We start from the raw sequence: 17,462 nt of genomic DNA, 5'->3' as shown, positions 1-17,462 counted from the left end.
TTTAGCAGGTAGCATAACCTGACCTGTAAAACGAGATCTTCCTGTCCAGTTTGTATAAGCAGTGTAGAGTGACTAGCCGCTCTTCGAAGATCAGCAGCTAGTAATGAGACAGCGTTACATCTGGAGGCGGCCTGTACATTTCTGAATATGCCGCTTTGTTGTGGCCCAGGAGCAGCCTGAGATGCAAGGATACAGGCAGCTAGTGAGAACCTGCTGGCTTTATCGCGGTCAACCGGCGCCCTGAATAAATCAGTGCCCCCCCAATGGAACACATTTGTTGATGTGCATTTGATTGACGGGGAGTTTATTATACTCTTGAGCGTCGTCCCCCCCTCCCCACCCCCCACCCCATTCCCAACCCTTCCCCCCCAACAGCCTCCCAGTGTAAATGGATTTTGGAACAGAAAAACTATTTTTCTTTATTTATTGATTTCAGTTCAGAGTGCGGTCTGTTGAATACAAACAGGGGGGTAATTTGAACCAGGGGACTTTTTTTGTTGTTGTTTTCAAATCCACTCATGCAGCATAAACACCATAATCCACTAAATCGTCTGCTGCGGGGGCCGAACACGGCGCCACCGTCCACCCCCTGATTTACATTTTCTGGGGCTCTGTGTGTAATGGCATTGTTCCTTGTACTGGGGGGTGGGTGCCCTGGACCCGGGATCCCTAATTGGATCGGCACTAGTCCCCGCCCAGTACTGCACTAGGCCACAGAACACTGGGGTTTGGCAAAGTGGTAAGAGTTCATCGGGTTACAGTTCCTCTTGTCCAAACTTAATTACTGAAGAGTCTTTCACTGTGATTTGTTACAGCTGCAATTAGCAAACAAACTATGGTGTTGGAAATATTTGCCTGGTATTCATATGTAATCCTCTGGATTTTTTGCATAACGTTTGGAAGACGTTGGTTATCGAAAGGTTGGGTGACTCTAACCTGGACGCATAAGCGATGTACGGTGCCGTCCGTGGTGGGAGCGGTCGATATCTGTACCTCGTGCCTTGTTCATCGAAAGCAGACACCATAGATTAAATAGTGAAATTGTGTGGTGTGTCGGCCTCTCGCTCTCATGTTCAATTCCCTGTGCCAAGTGTCAGACCTTGGACAGTGGATCTGATTTGCTCAGCCTTTTGTGGAGATCGTGGTGGACTCACCTGATATATATGGGCAAGGTGGAGACATGAGGGCCTGCTAGTGGAAGGGGAGGACATGTTGGTTTTAGAAATTAGATTCGCTCTTCCTTGTTTACTTAGTTCATAATGCCTAGCTGAGCCCAGCTGTAAGGATTGATTTCCCATAATGCCGTGCAGCTCCTTTCTCTCCAAAGAATTGTCGACAAAACACTTTTATATTTCCAGCTGCTGCCCCTGCTTTGCCTCGGATCGCTCCGCATGTTTGCCCTCAGCTCCAGGGTACGGGGGCAGTAAATGTGCTTGCGCTCATACCCTCACTACAACTTCCTGTTCCGTTCTACAACAGACTCAGGTGGCAGAAGACCCCCAGCCTGTTCTCCAGGCTCCTGTTGCGTTTTAGCCAACAACGACAACAATGACAACGAGCTGCCCTGCGACCTGGATGGGGAGGATTGGTTGGGGGTCCAGATCACCTAACAGCTGGGAACCTCTCGCCGTGCCTCTATGTGGATGCTGCGGGCAAACCACCACCCTTCACCTGGACGCTGATTTGGGTGCATTCATTTGCTATGAAGAGACCACAGCTGAGCATGCAGATGCCTGGCACCTCCTCTCACCTTTAACCCTTCTGGCAGCTGGCAGGAAGCCGCCAGGAAGCCGCCAGGAAGCCGCGGCAGTGTCGTGGCGACACGACAGTATCACATGTGGTCAGGCGGCATCCTACAAAAGAGGCATCGTTTGAGGTGGCAAGGTCGCAGGGTTTGGGATGGCAGGGGGAGACCTCACCAAGTCAGAGCGGAGGTGTGGCCTTTTCATTCTGCTTTGTGCTCGTCTTGATAATAACGTCAGGAGAGGGGGAACAGTAGGTGGCGCTCTGCTCTGAACTTCAATCATATACATCCATAAACATTTTAATTATGGATATTAATGTATTTGTAATGGTCAACTAAAATGTCATTTTACATGTTTTTCTTTAAATAAATGTTCTATATTATATACTTATTTTTGCATTTTTATCTGTATTCGTGAGAGTCTGCTTTATGTCGCTATCCAGTCAGATCTGACAGAAGTGCCTTTGCTGTCAGCTATACATGAGATCCAGTGAGACGTGTTACTATGGAAACCCCCCAAAAAAGATAAGGTTGAGCACCCTTAAGAGGAATAAAGAGTAGATAAGTTCAGATCGTACACACTTTTCTGCAGTCAAAAACTCTATTTAGTATTTTTAGTAGCAGTCAAGATATATAAATGTTATTTTTGGAAAGGGAAGAAACATCTTTGTTTGTGTTCTACCCTGAAGTGTATAAAAGCTGAAATTGATAGTTTATGATGCTTCAGGGGTTGGCACACAAGATTTTGACAACCCCCACCCCCCCCATCCTTTATATTCTAGCCTGGGGTGGTATACAACCCAGCAACATCAGGACTAGCGATGTCCGGAAGCGTCACTGACTGTTTATTGAGTCGTAGCTAAGCAGTTTGGAAACCTGCTGGCATTTAACATTAAGGTGTCAAATGTCCAGTATTTTAAGCAAAATACTCAGTAAATAATAAGAATTAGAATTTGCCCGGGAGGTGGCCTGGTGGCGGCTGAACATGTGCTGAATTCAAGCTGCGATCCAGAGTGTAGTGGTGACCTCCTGGGTTCTCATGTGGCATATTTCATAAAACACCAGATGATATGTCACCCTCTGGGCTGCTATCGGACCCTGGATTCTGTGCGGCTCGGCTGAGGACTGACAGAATCTCTATTCCCAGTGCCTAACCACTGCTGACACAGATCACCCCAGATCTGACCTGGGTCGATCTGCTACGATTGATCTTACTGCTGCCAGCAAACTCGCTCTGCAGATACTCCTGACTTGAGGAACATTGGTTTTGACAGCTTCACATCTTCTTCCTCTGTTCCAGGGTCTGTCTCGGCAGACCGAGGGCCTGCAGGCCTGCTATGGATTTGGGGGTCATTCTGTGTCTCCTGCTGACTGGGTTCTGTTCCTTAAAGCAGGAGTCCGGGCCCTCCGTCACAGTACCTGGTCCAGCATGACAGACAGAGTCGCGCTGCTGAAACACAAGCTGCACCTGTGATAGAAGCCGCCGGGAAACGTTTCACTTGACAGGACACAAATACTTAGTAACAACTCAGTTTCTACTGAAGTACAAATCATGAACAAATGGAGGTAAAAGTGGCATGTGATTCGTTGATGGAAAAACAAACGTGAGTTTGGTATTTCACTTGTGTTATTTACTGTATGACTTGCTCCTTCGGTAGTTCAGAAAAGTTTACAGAATTTACAGATACAATAACAAATATAATAACTGCTCGAGATACATGTGATGATTCATTAAGTTGAGCATGTAACTTCAGTGTACTTTGCAGTTAATTAATACATAAATTAGAGCAAAATACTATATTATTTTTGCCCCATCAAGTGAAGTGCTACCATCTGCCTTGAATTTACACTGTAGATTGTACAGCATGCGGTGATGGACGATGTGTATGTTCAGTGAGGTTTAAGTGTTTTTGAAGTGAATAGATCTCATACTGTCTCCAATCCGTAGACATTCCTCGGGCAGCTGGATCGAGTCATGCATTTCTATGTCCTCACTTTGCAGGGGACTCACCGTTTTTGCACCAAAAAGGGCAACAGAGGGGTAGTGTAGTCACTGTTTTGGGTTTCAGCCTTTCATCCACGCTGGACTTTGAAGGGACACGATTACAGACTGGTGCTGTTATAATGAACGTGGCCGTCCATCCCAAGGTGCTCAGATGTGGGTTTTGTCACTGTGTCACACAGCTTGTCACAAGAGGGGACAAGCCAGACAGCCGGATATGGTCAAGAAGTTTGGTCCGAATCACCAGGAGTCCCCTGCACGGCTTTCTGCATCACATCCTGCTTTCCCGTAAACGCCTGCCTCTCTGAAGGAGTAAAACTTTGTGTAGCTTGTGGTAAAAGGTTTCCCTGGAGTTTGTGGCACCGTCAAACGGCGGCTGTCATCCGCACGCCAGGAACGAGATGCGAATAATCCTGTCCTGTTAGTTATGAAACTCACATTATGCTGTTTCTGTTACCCGAGATATAAATAATACATCAGCTTCTCTGGGATAAAGTTCCACGGCTAGGATGTGTCCTGTAAACTGTTCCAGGAACTTCCATTCTTAAATATTAATCTGTGTTGATAGAGGCCGTAGTGTACTGGGATGAGAATCAGACAGCAAAGGGATGAAGAAGGATTAACTTCCTGTGCTTAGTGGATATTCCGGTTTTGCATTGCAAACCATATATATGGCATACGGTGTAATTACAACACCGGAAAGTGCTCTGCTGACTTAATCCCCAGCTCTGTACCTCCCTCCATTGCCAATGAAGGACTCAGCCTCTTACGGCGACTGACAGTGTTTAACAGGTGAAGTGTGTCCATGCATTTTCCCCGAGCGTTCTTGCATGAATTAAATAGTGTGTAGCAGGTTCTGATGCATGGACTCATGAGCTGTGTGCTCTTTTAAACCGTGTTAATGCCCCACCTCTCTGCCCCCTCCCTGATGTCTGATTTAGGGGACAGCCCCCCACCCCGATAGCAGGAAGGCAGTTCGCTGTGGGTACACAGCTGTGTTTGATCACCGTAATTCTTATACGAACGCACGACTGTATTGCACATTGTCGCTTCTGTGCTGCTGTTTAAAAAAGGGACTGCTTCAGTGGGAGAGCGGGGTGCAGATTTTGCTGGGAGGTCAATTTTGACATAATAAAATTTCCTTGGAGTTTAATTCGTGGGTGTTTCACAAACCTTAATTTGTGACTTTAATTTTTTGGAGCAATGCTGCTATGCTTCTTTGTGTGCCTGCTGTGTGTGTGTGTATGTGTATGTGTGTGTGTATTTGTCTGTGTATGAGACTCACCTTTCTGCCAGCAGCACTGCCCCCCCCCCCGCCCCCGCCCCCCTACCTGACCCCCAATATGCTGTAACTTGTTAGCACTCTGGCACTGTGCAGTTGAAGGGGGTGAATTCCAGATGTTTCATGCTTGGTGGCACTGACCCATGTTTCCAAAGGAAGACACGCTGGTCTCAGAAAGGGAGAGAGAAACAGATTGAGATGGGGGAGGTAGAGTACCGGACAAGGCGTGTGCCTCAGCCGGCATGATGTCATACAAGACACAGCATATGCCTCAACTGGCGTGACGGTGCACCAGATGGGGCGTGTGCCTCAGCCAGCATGATGTCATACGTGAGCTTCAGTAGGTGTGATGCCATACGGGATGGGGCGTGTGCCTCAGCCAGCATGATGTCATACGTGAGCTTCAGTAGGTGTGATGTCATACGGGATGGGGCGTGTGCCTCAGTAGGCATGATGTTATAGGAGATGGGGCATATGCCTCAGCTGGCATGATGTCATACAAGACAGGGCATGTGCCTCAGTCGACGTGATGTCATACGAGATAGGGCGTGTGCTTCAGTAGGTGTGATGTCATACGAGATGCCATATGACACATGTCTAAGCAAGAGTAACAGTGTAAGCCACTTATAACCCAAAGTTATTTTTCGAGTAAGACCCCAGAAAAAACAAACCCACCCCTGGGGTTAGGAGGAACAGTTTAGGCAATAACCAGACAACCAGTCCCCCGGAACTACCACTACACCAACACCGTCCCAGAAACAGAGTTATAATGGTTAACTAATAAAAGCAAAGCTTTAATGTTTTCACATGCATCAAATAATTATACTGGCTAGGATTTAATGAGAATGGCTCTGGCATAATTGCTTTATAGGAAGGCTGTTCTAAGGAGTTCATTTAGAAGCATTGACCCTGCTGTGATCCCGTCGCCTTTTCTAGGAAATGTTTTTCCTCTTTTCTCACAAGCGCTTCCAGGCCATGGGAAAAATGCTGTAAACAAGGCTATAGCCTGTGAGGTATTTAAAACAGAATATAAGAAACCTCACTGTAAGGTGTACCTTCGACTCTCGAATCTGTGCCGTGCTTTAAGAAATGCACACAGGCAAATGCCATCACTATAGTGACAGGTAAGAATCCCTCAGTCACTGTTTAATGAAAGATCTTACTTCAGCCCGATGTTCTCGTCATGCATCAAAGCCCTGCTGTGTCTATATCACTGTCTCCTTAGATGTTCCTTTCCTACCCTGTAAGACTGCATGGCTGAATAAGAGAAAATGAGGTAACTCTATTGCTCTAGATTGAGCTGATCCCCGCATCATCCATCATCTAAAAGCTTATCCAGTACAGAGTCACAGACAGCCTGGGGCATATCCCAGGATGCACTGGGCACAAGGCAGGCAGGGTGACAACCTAGATGGGAAGCCAGTCCATTGCAAGCCATACAAACACATGCGATTACACGCTGTGGTCAGTTTAGAGATGGAGTTTGTATTTTTGTATATATATTCTGCTCTCTCTCAACATGATGGTTATTTTAATAGCCATTTTATAGAGCGTAAGGATCACCTTTCGATTGGTGGTCTGCAGGGATGACACGCGACATCTCCACTTACACCCAGGTGGACAGAAGAGCTGTGTCTGTCCAGTAGGATATGCTGATAACCAGCAGAGAAGCTCTGAAGTTAAGCTGCAGTTCATAAGATGAATGGAGGCTGTATGAATGATGCATGTGACATCTGGACAGTGATGGATCCGTTCGGTCATTAGGTGCTTTATGAAAGCTAGTGAGATGCTTCTCTGAAGCTCTACTTGTCCCTAGATCTAGAAGCTTTGGCTATCGACCTAATCCCTTACTAAATTGTCATTTGATAACCGGTAAATAATGCTGTGAAACTGGGTGATTACAGCATTGACGCACATAAAATGTAAATTTACGGGAGACATTAAAATGCTTTGAAGTCAACAGCAAAAATTTGAATCTTTGTTGGCTGTTGGATTATCACTTCAATCCTGATGTTTGTTTGTTTAGCTTTTTCCAGTAAGTGTACTTGTTACATTTTGGAAACTGATGGTGTGATGAGTATTTGTTTGGTCTCCTTGATTACCCAGATGGACTGAGGGATACCACACCTGGCGTGGAGCCAGTGAGACTGCCGGCCTCAGCTGTTGGATAATTAGAGGCCTTGCCACCCTATAGCAAGTGTATCCAGGCTAATGTAAGAGATACCATCCATCCATCCGTCCATTCAGGCTGTTGGCTCGACCTCTCACCCCGTCAGGCTCAGTAAGTGTTTTCAGCCACCATGGCGTGCTTTACTTTTGAACTGATAAAGATGCATTGCTGTTACAGCACCATCTATTAGAGGTGAGCAAATAAACGGAAATGCCACATGCTAAATCACAAACATGGCTCCTGAGGTGAGAATTAGATTGAACAACCAATCAGCAGCAGGTGTGTCAGCTATAGCTATATACAGTAGGTTGGGATGCTGTGCCGGTAATCAGAAGGTTGTTGGATCAGATCCCCGGGTCAGCAGAATGGTTTTGCTGGTGGGCCCTTTATGATGGTCCTTAACCCCAGTTGGTTGGCTGACCCTGCTCCTTCAATTGTGTGTTGTTTTTGGTAAAATCTAACAAAATGTATGCGTGCACTAACAGCTTATGGGATTTTTATTTACAGAAAAATGTTCTGAGGGCAGAATGAAAAATGATTCATTCAAAGAGCCAATTAGGCTGTAGAGGAGGTGGGTTCAAGCAACTAGAGTAGGCGGGACCAACCAATCAGATGTCGTTATCCTGTCTCCTGTAATCGATTGGACCCACCTCTTCTACAATCTGATTGGTTATCTCGCCGAACCAATCATAAAACATTCTGCCCTCAGAACATCTTTCTATGAGTAAATCTCCCACAAGCATAATAACAGGCTCTGAAGCGACCAAATTCTCAGCTTCTGACTGCAGGTGCATTTGTCACGCATACTTCTAAATTATCTAAGGGGAATAGTAACTTTGTGGGTGCCAAACGTGGTGCTCTGGAGTGCAGATTTCATTTCCACTTCCTTTGTCCCTTGAAGTACCATATGTAGGTTTTTCTTATTGAAGGATGGTCCAATATCTCACTGCACACAGTGCAGGATGTACAAGAAGGATTGGGGCTGTCCTTCAGGCCATGGGTGGCCATACTCCTTATTGCATCCTCCATAGTAATGTGTCCTTAGGTCTTCTCATTACTTTGTTGCCTCAGCGTCACCAGGAGTGCGGCTGCGTCATGCCGTAGTTGTGAAGCAGGGCAGCCCTGTCCTCAGCTAACTCTTAACATGGGCACAATTCTCCTGCCCTTTTCCGGTAAGAGGCAGGCATTTTGAGATGTTGTACTCCTTAATCAAACGCATTAAACTCATTTAAAAACACTTTCTTCAGCCTCAGATATGTATGACATCACAGAGCGAGCAGTCTCCATCTTCCTCTAGCTGCCATGGCAACCCATCTAGTCGCGACACCCAAGACCCTGTGCTCGACATACGCCGTCTGCTCTCTCCTAGTGTCACCACATCTGTCCTTCCCTTTTCTCTCCAGTGCCACCACTCAAAAAAAATCACTCCAGACAATTTTCTTCCTGAAGTGACTTTTGTCTGCGGTCCACAGGCCACAAACAAATCTAATAGGGCAGCTGGCTCCAGAGTGACCTTTTTCTGTGACAGGGGCATGCTTGACCTGCAAAGCTCTCAGTGCAGGTCTAACTGTGGCCCAGGACCAAAAACTATTCGCATGAATATGAAAAATCACTTCCAACCACCCCCAGCTCTCTCATTTACTTTCTGCTTCATCTTTGTGATGTTTCATGTTATTGTCCAGTTTCATTTATTTTTTGGTGCATTAGATAGGCCAGTGTGGCAGGATGAATTTCGCAGACTAGTCTGTTAGTCATTAGTATACAAACAGTGGTTTTGTGGTGGTTAAAATGGCTCCTCACTGGTTCTGTAAAGCACTTTGGGTGTCTTGAAAAGTGCTGTATAAATGTAATATTCATTCATTCCTTTATTCATTCACTTCCTTCAATTTGTCTGTTTACTGGTTTTGTTCTCTGTTGTGTCGGAGTACATTTCTGTCGTTCCCCGTGTCTCTTCCCTGCTTTCTCCACCCTTTGCACGTCTCCGTGGTAGCAGTCAGCATCATTCACTCTCAATGGCCACCACCTTCCCCAGTGCTGTGGGTTCCCTCCTGGAGATGGAGAAGTACGTCACAGGGCTCGGCCTGCAGAAAGAATGAGAACAAGGAGGCTGCAGCATCCGTCTCACTGTCTCTGGGTGAATAAACTGCAGGAAACCCAGTGCTGATGCTCCTAAATCTGGCAGTAATGTTGAGTAATTCCTGTGTTTGTAGGCTTTTTGGGTTTAATGCTCGTATTTCTTTGTCCAGGTGTCAGTTAAATTATAAAGCCGTGCCAGCAGGGCCAGTTGAAACCCATGTTGTGCCCTAGTCCAACTTCACCGACACCCCCATGTCCCACCAATAAGCTTTACTGACACCCCCATGCCCCCCCAACCCTCTAGCTTGCTTCACCGATACCTCCACGCCTTTGCTTGCTCCCCTCCCAGCAAGCTTCACCGCTGGTCAAACTCCGAACGTTTCACTCTTAACCTGGCAGCTTTGCTAACTCAGCATCCCCTCAGAAGACGGTGCCCTAGGCAGCCGCTTATGTGTTCTATAGGCCTGACCAGCGCCGCAAGCTAATTGCTAACTGAAAATTTCGGAACAATTACTCTGCTCATTTCCGCTGTAAGCAGCACCGCATCCCACTCCTCTTTCCTCCAGCTCGTTTGATAATGTTTGGCCCCGAGCAGAAATATTGACCGTGTTAAACACAATAGCGGGGATAATGAGGGTTTGAGCTGATGAAGTGTGTTAGTGTAACAGCCAGGAAAGCGTGAATTAGCGGGGCGGCCATGTCCATGCAAAGGCACGGCTCAGTGTCGGCCGTTATGGATAGAGACAAGAACGGTGACACAGCCATGCTCCGAATATCAGTTAATGCGTTGCCGTTAGGCTGAGTCCGTAAATATAGCAGTTCGATTTCCCTCTCCGCTGCTCATGCTCAAATAACAGCAGAGCAGTAAAAGCGAGCATTTCCTTTAACGAGCCTTAATGATAAGCACTTAAAAGATTTCCGCCATTGTCGGGCGACGGCGGCACACTGCCACGGGTCCCTGTGAGTCTGCGTGTGACCCCAAACAGGCGAAAAGCCCGGTAACATGCTGTGAAAGTGAGAAGAGGCAATCAGGGCTGGGCTCCACTCAAAAAGCCTCCTCATCACTTGTGTCGAATAAACTGGCCAGCTTAGGCAAATTTTCAATCACAGACTTCCTATCTCTGATTTTCTTTCTTTTGGTGGCAATGCTGTGCTTCAGTCAGTTCATGGTTGCATATAACATTAGATAGTGAATAGAATGAAATGATTGTAGCTAGCTACCATAATATGCTGCTTCCGCATCCCTTAAATATGGAACGTATTTTTTAAAATATTTAGTGTAGTAACTGTGGCCAAGAGTCCAGGGACCCCACATAAATGTGTAGTTTCAGTGGCGGTAAACAGCGCTGCCGTCTGTTGTGTTTATATTACTGTCCAAGTGTGTTTTCCCCAGAGTGTGTTAGTCCGCTGGAAGCCTCAGCCTAGGCGCACCCTCTCACCCTTTGTGTAAAGGTGACACGATGCCATCCCACTCCGAACTAAAGCACGACGGCTGCCTCCACCTCAGTGTCATTCCTGACACACAAGTGACGTCCCACGCTAGAACATCCCCCCACCCCCACGTCATCCTCCGATACTTGTAATTGCAATTTGATTATGTTGTTTGTTTTCTCTGAGTATTTTGTTTTATTTATCCAACAGCAAGCTGACAGTTCACTGGCAATATGAGAAAGCAGAAGCCAGGAAAGAGGGAATGTTTGTCTACGAAGGCGTGCATTTCACAGACGGGAGTTAAAACCGCTGGTCTTTAAGGATCTTGGACCATTCTGGGTATTTTGTGGGCGAGTGACTGAGTGAGTATGTGATGGACGAAGTGGGAGACCGAGTGAATGAAGATCTAGCCTATTTATCAGAATTTTGATTGCTTTTGAAAGCCTTGAGGTTGATTGGGCAGCCACTTTTGCAATATAAGATGCCGTCTCTATGTCCGGGAGTGGGGGTTGCGGTGTTTAGTATTCAGGGGGATTGAAAGTAGCCAGTTGATCAGGAGGGGCTAATACAGCTCCTTGCTTCACTGCTGAGACTCACTGTGCTCCTCTGGAGGCAGCATGGTGTGAGATAATGGAACATGAGGCTCTGAGACCTGAAAGCAGGCTGATGGCTGGTCTTCTGACAGAGTTCCTCTGTTTTATTTAACCTGCTCAACCTCTGGAAAAATAACCGTGAAACAGTATGAGATTTACGGCCCAGGGTGTCCTTTCAGTTCTAGGAATCCAGGCTCTGTTTTTGTTTCAGACTTAGGATCTACCCTTTGGGGCAAAGTGTTTACATGTGAGTGCGTCTCTTCTTTAAGTCAACTGCAAGAGGTGTGTGGGCTTCATGCGGTCGGGCATGGTGAGACTGAGGACAGGCTGGTTTGGGGCCAGTAATCCAGGCAAAGGAGTAATGGTGCGTTCCGTTTGAACTTCAAAGTCGGAATTTCCGAATTCCTAGTCGGAAATTTCCACTGGAACCCCCCCCCTGAAGTCTGAGTTCCGACTCGCAATGTCAAAGGAACGTCTACAACCTCGACCTCAGAATTCAAAATGTCTGCACCCTTCATCAACAGAAGTGAAAGCTGTAGTTATATACTGTTTATTAGCCCTTCCGTCCTATTTGCGTCTCATTGAATTGGTTTGTACAAACAGTGCTGTTCAACCGCTATCTGTGGACAGGTTGCTATTATATTTGTATGGGCGAAATTCTGTCTGCGTAATGTGTTATCAACTGGTATTGCTAACTATGGCTAACGATGAACCAGGCTAAAACTGGGGCCTGTTTCAAAAAGCAGGATTTCTTGCTTACCTGGATAACTTGTTAGATTTAAGGTAGTCTGGGCTAAATGTAAGTGAACAAAGATAAAGGCCAGTTAAAGTGGGGTACCTTAAATCTGACAAGTTATCCAGCTAAGCAAGAAATCCTGCTTTTTGGAACAGGTCCCCGGTGTTGCTAAATGGCTTTCTGACTTGTACTGGAACGCGGTTATGGTAAGCACTGTGAGTTACACACTACTGCAGGGACACGCAGACTGTGTTCATCTATGTGTGAGCACGTGTTGATGGAGGTTCACGGTACAAATGAGGAAACGCATATGCAATGCTCAGCATGCCTTCGGGGATGTTAGCATGCACTGAGGAACGAGACCTTCCTGACAGCCATTAAGAGCGGGTATACCTCCCACTCACTTTGGCAAGAGCAGTTTGTGCCTGCATCTGTAGCCCTGCACAGATTCTGACATTCGACAGTCATCGAGCCAGAATATGAATGTAAAATAAATATAAATGTAAATAATAGGAATGTCAAATAAAAAAGGTTTAGTGACAGAATGCTGAGGAGCAGCACTGAAACAGCTCAGGCACAGAACCAGCCTGTGTAACTGGAATATACAGCATAAGAAGATGGCTGTGATTTCTGGTGCAATTTCGTAGCATGTCGACTGTATGTAGGAGTGTATATGTGCAAAATGGGGGGGGGGGGGGCACCGTCTGGGGAGTTTTGGCTCATGTCATATTTTACAGGTCTCTGTTCCTGCAATAATATGAAATTCCACAAATATGCTCAGAAAGGAGCTTCTTTCTTGACATCTCGTCCAGGATGCACACCAGCCTTGCGGCCTGTGTTGTCTGGGATAGGTTCCAGGCCCCCCTCTGCAACCCTGTTATACGATAAGTGGTTAGATGGATGGACAGATTTGTGTTGAGAATTTCCCCAAGGATATCTCTGAAATTCCCACCCGCTGCTCCATTTTCCATCCATCCATCATCCGCCCACTTAGCTTGGGTCATGGTGCATACATACTCCATTCTGTGAAATTCATTTCACTGAAAGCAAACGCTGTCCTGTTGTCCTGGGTGCGACCAGCTGGTGTCTCCATGAACTACATTACCATCGCTGAGGTGACATTTCGGTCGATATGCAATAACTAACAGGTTCTTATCTCAGAAGGATTCTGGGTAGCAAAGAGCGGTCGTCCTGTAGTCCGTCACCGCAGGGCAGGTTATGTCAGTCAGAGCTGAGACACCGAATGTTCATGTGTGACATGACCTGCTGAAAAAAGAACACACTCATAGTTACCTTTTACTTACAGATAATTTAAAACTGAATTCAAACATACCACAGTAGGGCTTTCTGTATGTTGGCTGTGCTCTTAATCGGCTCTGCGACCCCTGTCTGATTCATCATGCTAATAGCCTTAGCTCAGCCGCTGTGGTCCAAGTTGCTCCCCTTCGTGAGCCTGCCGTCCGCCTCGTCCGGTGATCTGCGTTCCTGCCTGCCTCTGCCCAGGATCAAGACGCCCCTTGTAGGCCTAGATCAGCTCACCTTATTTTCTGAATTGTCCATAATGAGAATTTAACCCAGAGTCTTATTTTTATATATTATCACCAAAATAGCATTAGCAAACTCTCTTTTCATAGCACCTGAGAGGGATGAACCTCCCCCAGTCGGCATAATATAATCAATAAATTTGGATAAATCAAAAGCTGCCACCTGACAGAGAACTGAGTGCTGAGCTCACAGCGGGTCAAAATGAACGTGGTCATCCAGCTGATTCAGAACACAAAGCAGTGACTCCCTGGTCAACCCCTGTTTATATACTTCTAAGGTTGCGGTCCGTCCTGCAAGAGTCACCACAGCATCATTTTAAAGGCCTCTTGTGATCTGTCGTTTTCTTTACTGGTACATTGGGGGGTATTTATTCAACAGTGATTTTCCTCTTCCCGCACTACAGGCAACGTTCATCTCACGCTGGTCTGATCCGAAGCTCTTTTTCTGCCTTTATCGTTTCAGTAGCCCGGCATGTCACTGGGAATGTTTTAAAAGGATAATGCTTAAATCCACAGGCTTTTATCGCAAACGTGCCTGCTGGAAATTAATAAGGGGCTTGAAGCGATCGGTGAAATAAGGGCTACTGTAAACCTTCAAATATCACGTTTACATTTCTTCCAGCCAAATATAATATCCCTAGAACGAAACTTTTGCTCGAATAATTAATTAGCTCCCAAAAAATAAAAATCTTGGGTTACTAAAAATGCCCTGCGTTTAGGCTTCTTTCTTACAAGTACTCCTGATTTTTGTCATCTAAAAACATTTTCACATCAGCCTCTTTGAAGATAATGCTTATGTAAAACGTAATTTCAATCTATTAATAATATTAAATGAATTTAACAGACAAAATGAATTTATCAAATCATTAAAGTTTCGGTAGAAAAATAAAAGTATTAGTATTGTTCTATGCATAACATCTTGCATTATCAAAGTTACATCTTAAGACAACAGATAGGACAGTGGCCGCAACAACGCAGTAACTTGACGGGAATGGTGTCTCTTTTCGGAGGTTTACGGTAAAACAGCTCATGAAACATGTCTCGATGAATTAGACCCCAGAGCCAGCATCGCTGGGAGAGTCGGCTGGAGCAAGACCCGATCGCGCACGCAGACACAGCTCAGCATCCCTGGGAATAATTAGCAGCGGGGTTATTATTTTCAGCTCGGTAGCATTACGTGTCTGTGCTCACCGAAGGTCACAGACTGAGCAGCTCACCGACGTGGTAGGAGTGGTACCTTCAGCAGCCCGTCTTCGAAGAGCAGCACCAAGGGTTCTGTGCCCAGGTAAAGCGATGCGTTTCCTGTGGCTATTATAAGCACCGGGGTATTATGCATGCAAAATACATTATATGGCAAGATGCATCCCAGAATTAGTGCATTTTGCGTAGGAAGCATTGTATAACAATGTGAAATATAAGTTAATTTAGGCCATAATTAGTAACTGTTCGTGTCTTGGCATATGATTGGTACACGGTATTTGAAAAGCTTAGTACATTTTTATGACTGAACTCCAGAAATATTTATCCGTTCAGTAAGAACTTAATTCCTACATTAGGGCTATTAGGGCCGCGACGGGTGAATATTATAGACAATGGAATGCAAAAGTTTTCGTGAAAATCCGCTGTCAGTTATTAAATGTTTAGGTATTTGTGATGCTCGTCTATGTAAAGTATTACTCCTACGACAGACCATAAAATAACATTCCGTACATATATTGCTTTTCTTTTCTTTTTTGTCGTATAGAGAGTTCAGTGGCATACAGTAACCTCGGACGCCCGGGTTCACAAAGGACGGAGCCCGGCGAGGCGTCCCATCATAAGCTGGGGAGGTTTCATTTTTACGGCACCTGACACATGATTCATTTTACAAGGAAATATACAGTCATAATTAACAGCCTTTGTAACGGTGGACAGCGTGTATTTTTGCTACTTTAATTGTGAAATTCTAGGTACGCGTTCTGCGAAAGGTATCAAGCTAATGACTGAACTACTTTACTGATTCCTGGTTTTTCCTATTTTATGTCACCTTTCCGCGCATTGCCCGCGTTCATCTTCGGATCTCATGCTTTTAGCGCGCATTCACAGAGCGTCGCCCAGAGCAGAAATAAAACAGACTTATTTAAAATTATTCAGTTTTTCTTTCAAATGCAATTATTAATGTATTACTTATAATAAAGTTCTGACCGGCATTTTTAACCTTTTTTAAACCTGTTCACTTAAACGTGAAAAGTATTTTTATGATATGTTCCAGTGGTCTTTAAAGATGGTGCTTAAAATGCTGCCTTTTGTTTGCACAGATAGTCTTCTTTCTACCTTACAACGAAACGGGTTATGTCCTGGCTTATTAAGCAGGCTGTAAAATAGAGACGATGCATTTATAAGGAGATGATTAATCAGTCTGACAAAATCTGTTAAACTCAATGTGCAATCTCATTGAAACCAGGGCATTTAATGAACGAATGACATGATCTGATCTTTTTGTTGTTGTTAAACTGTTTTGCAGTGGGCATGTGGCCCGGTTACGTTTAATATGTCATTTCGTTTGTCATTTTTTTTGCTTTTTAACTTGACCTGGGAGGAACAGACTATTGCAGTCATCGTGGAACTGACACGGTGGCGTGCGACTCTGACCGCCCTGTGGACGCAGGTACCAGAGTGTACCCAAACAGCTGTTCGCCACAACACCCTGCCCTCGCTGTCAGAGAGTGTTTACATCACAGCCGGACTCCCCCAGGAGATGGATTACGAGTGTTTCATGAATGATTCAGAGCCATTATTAATGTTTGTGCTGGGATGGAGAGAGCGAGAGATGGAGGGTGGGATATGTCTAGGGCCGTCCGCGGTTAACGTGGCGTGACCGAGCTCAGTTTGCCCGTGCTAAATTAGAGAGCAGGTCAGACGGCCGTCGGTGGGGAGCCAATAAGGCAAAGTGTGTGTGTCCATGTGTGTTTGCGCGCCTGTGTGTGTGTGTGTGAGTGTGTGCATGCACGTGTATCAGTACGTCTGTGACTGTGTGTGTGTGCATGCATATATGTGAGTGTGTCTGTGAGAGAATGCGTGTGTGTTTGTGCATGTGTATGTGTGCCTGTGCATCTGTCTGTGTGTGCATGCATGTGTGTGAATGCATCTGTGAGTGTGCGTACCTGTGTATGTGTGCGTTTGTGTGTGTGTGGATACGGGGCTCTTTTTTTGAGCTTCTGCCAGGCTGTCCTGTCAGAAAGCTGTCACACTGCCCCCGGTGTAATGGGGGTTGTGCCCTTGGTGGGCGGGTTGGAGTGTATGTCTCTGTTTAGTGCGGTTTATTTGCTGCCACGTCCGGACCCCGTGCTGTGCAGTGTGGTGAAGGTGAGTGGGGCAGCTGTGGCGGTTCTCGGCGCTTTGCCTGTTCCTATCCTGTGATTGTGTCCGCTGCCAGGATTCGCACCCTTTCACCACGCAGTCCTGGGTCTCTTTGAACACGCAGCCTACACCACATGCCCTGTTCCTGCCCTCGTATCTGTCTGAAGCCCCCTCAGCCGTGGCGCCCCCCCCCCAGCACGCCACGTTCTGCCGCACTGTGATAACGCGCCCCCCCCGTCCCTGGGAAGCCAGCCAAACGCGTTACGGACATTTGGCACGGAGATGCTCACAGCTGGCCCAGCGGGGAGATTGGCAGAGCCAGGACTGGGGGGTAGGGGCATCTTGGGCGGGACAATGCTGATTGGAGCACACCCGCCTTTTATACGCGTGTGAGAGGGGCAGGAAGTGGAAATATTTCTACTTCTTTTGCTCAAAAGGATACCCCAAAAAGGACAAGCAACTGACCACCACCCCCCCTTCCCTCCACCTGTAAAAAAAACGTGTTGCAGGTAGTAGGACAGACAAGCTTAGCAGGACTTTTTAAC

The 17,462-nt window shown here is 46.2% G+C and overlaps 1 protein-coding gene across 7 annotated transcripts in view; it reads left to right on the top strand.

Moving 5' to 3' along the window:
• Nucleotides 1–17,462, top strand: part of LOC125751476 (docking protein 4-like) — a 74,644-nt gene that overhangs the window by 25,640 nt on the left and 31,542 nt on the right. For 2 of the 7 annotated variants that reach the window (XM_049030339.1, XM_049030342.1), the window contains exon 1: nt 14,567–14,863. The exons of 4 other annotated variants lie outside the window; for them this stretch is intronic. The gene's annotated coding sequence lies outside the window, so the exon portion shown is untranslated. Of the gene's footprint in view, nt 1–7,134; nt 7,310–14,566; nt 14,864–17,462 lie in introns of those variants that run through there. One more of the 7 variants, XM_049030337.1, reaches the window with a different exon arrangement.

This window comes from Brienomyrus brachyistius, chromosome 11 (assembly GCF_023856365.1).
Source record: "Brienomyrus brachyistius isolate T26 chromosome 11, BBRACH_0.4, whole genome shotgun sequence".
NCBI classification, from domain to species: domain Eukaryota; kingdom Metazoa; phylum Chordata; class Actinopteri; order Osteoglossiformes; family Mormyridae; genus Brienomyrus; species Brienomyrus brachyistius.
This window is presented reverse-complemented; position numbering and strand designations above follow the sequence as displayed.